Genomic DNA, 2,500 nt, shown 5'->3' with positions numbered 1-2,500 from the left:
TGTAACCAAAACGTGTACAGTACTTGGGAAAACATTTTTGTGGAAATTTCACTTTTTTTCACATTGACCCCATATATTTAGGAAAAGTCATCCAATATGAAGCAAAATAATTATGTACATGTACTTTTCAGACGTTAAACATTGAAAGGGGTCAAATAAACCCCAAGGATAACAGGAGGATTAATACTACTACTACTGAAGAACAACCCAGGATAGGTTGAAAACTACCGCCAAGTCTCACGGCTTCCTTTCTTCTCTATACCTCTAGAGAGGGCAGTTGCAAAACTTCCTAAATCAGAACGGACTGCTGGACCCAAAGCAATAGAAGTGGACACTGAACTGAAACGGCCTTATCGTCAGTAAGCAAAGCTCTGGACAGAAGGACTATCCTCTGTCATCATCCTACTTAACTAGACGTACCACAAGACAGTCCAGAGGATACTCACAACCATGAGAATAACTCTTGAAGCTCCTTCAACTCACACCCTCACCAGAGGGGCCCCTTCTGTTGGCAATGTGCACCAGCTCTCTGTGATATGTCATTTCAACACATGGGTTGAGTTCTCCAATCACTCCTATGCTGATGACACCCTGATGACTCCACGGTTTCGGCACGCATCTCTGCCTGCCTCACCGAACTGTGAACATGGATGAAGGATCACCACCTACAGCTGAACCTGTCCAAGACAGAGCTCCTAGTGATCCCAGCTAAAGAGTTACTCAGTCACAACATCAACGCCAAGATGGGCTCCTCCTCTGTGACCCCAAAGAAAGTCGACAAAAACTGTGGCGTTATGATTGGTGACTGTCAATCATTCTCCAACCCCATCACATCAGTCGTCCAGGATTTGTGAGTTCAACATACAGAAAATCAGACCCTACCTGACCCAACATGCAGTGCAGCGATTGGTTCAGGCCATGGTCATCTCTCCTCCTCCCTCCTGGCAGGTCATCTCTCCTCCTCCCTCCTGGCAGGGCTAGAGCTACCTGCTTGTGCAATAAAACACTGCAGATGGTCCAGAACGCGGCGGCATGTTTGGTATTTCCTCAACCCCAAAGGGCCCACGCTACTCCTCTATTCCAGTGATTCTCAAAGTGTGGTGTGTGGTGTGGTGGTCCATGACAGAGCTCAGGTGGTTCGTGAGAGGAATTCTGCTTTTCCAAGATTAGTTACATAGGGATATTTGTAAAGCGATACAAACCTAAACTTGACTTAGGGGGTATTTTCACCACAATAAAAGGCTTGGGGGTAATAAATAAAAATACAAATTAAGGTTGGGAAATTACTGCTCTATTCATCAAGTTAGCACCCGTCAACTCTAAATTCAGTTGACAGGTGGTCCCTGAACATTTTGGAGAGGACCAAGTGGTCCTCGGTCTGAAAAGGTTTGACTCGACTTGCAACTCAAATCGGGTAGCTACTCTGTGGCAGATGACATGTGACTCACATCGGGTAGCTACTCTGTGGCAGATGCAACTCACATCGGGTAGCTACTCACACAGGCTAGTACCTGGCACATAGGCTACTTTTTATCTCATAATACGTTTAATGTAAACTTATTCTTCTTAATGTGTTTTTTGTACATTTATTTTCCTTTTTGTCTATGTGTTTGTCTGTGTCTGTAACTATATGTATGCTGCCATTTTGACCAGGACTCCCTGGCAGAAGAGACTGTAGTCTCAATGGGACAGTCCTGGCTAAATAAAGGATAAATGAAAAAAAAAAAAAAAAAGAAAGAAAACTACAGAGTCCGCGCCACTTGGTCCTACAGGCCGCAAAGCAGAGCATATTGTCGTGAAGTGCTGCAAAGCAGAGCATATTGTCGTGAAGTGCTGCAAAGCAGAGCATATTGTCATGAAGTGCCGCAAAGCAGAGCATATTGTCATGAAGTGCTGCAAAGCAGTTCGAAATTAGCAGTAAAAAAAAACATGTTTTACAGGGCTGCTTTCATATAGAGTATACGGCCAATCCTACATAGGATATATAATCTGGTTTTCATTGTGACTCCAACCATATGGGTTGTGTATCGCTCAGCTGTCCCATTCCTGTTTTCCCCATTCAGTTTTAGATACATTACATTACATTACATTACATTACATTACATTACATTGCATTTGGCAGACGCTTTATAACCAAAGCGACTTTCAAAAGAGGACATAATCAAGCCAACATCACAAGCAAATACAAAATACAAAGTGCACAGGAAATATACAGAACAAGTGCAGTTGCAAAGAGGGGTTCGGTTTTTTATTACTATTTTTTTTTTCATGAAGAGTAAATGAAGAGTAAATAACGAGAACACACACACTCACACACCACACAAACACACACACACAAACAAACTAAACCCATGAAGATACCCATGAAATAATCTGAAAAAAGCTGTCCTGAAGCATCGGCAAGATGGCCGCGGAGTGAAATGGCTTATGGGAAATGACTGTGGCAGCCTATAGTAGCGTAGTTCAGTCTGTGGAATGTAGAGAGTATGTGAATGTGGAG

The sequence above is a fragment of the Engraulis encrasicolus genome, unplaced genomic scaffold, assembly GCF_034702125.1.
Source record: "Engraulis encrasicolus isolate BLACKSEA-1 unplaced genomic scaffold, IST_EnEncr_1.0 scaffold_48_np1212, whole genome shotgun sequence".
In the NCBI taxonomy this organism is placed as follows: Eukaryota; Metazoa; Chordata; class Actinopteri; order Clupeiformes; family Engraulidae; genus Engraulis; species Engraulis encrasicolus.
This window is presented reverse-complemented; position numbering follows the sequence as displayed.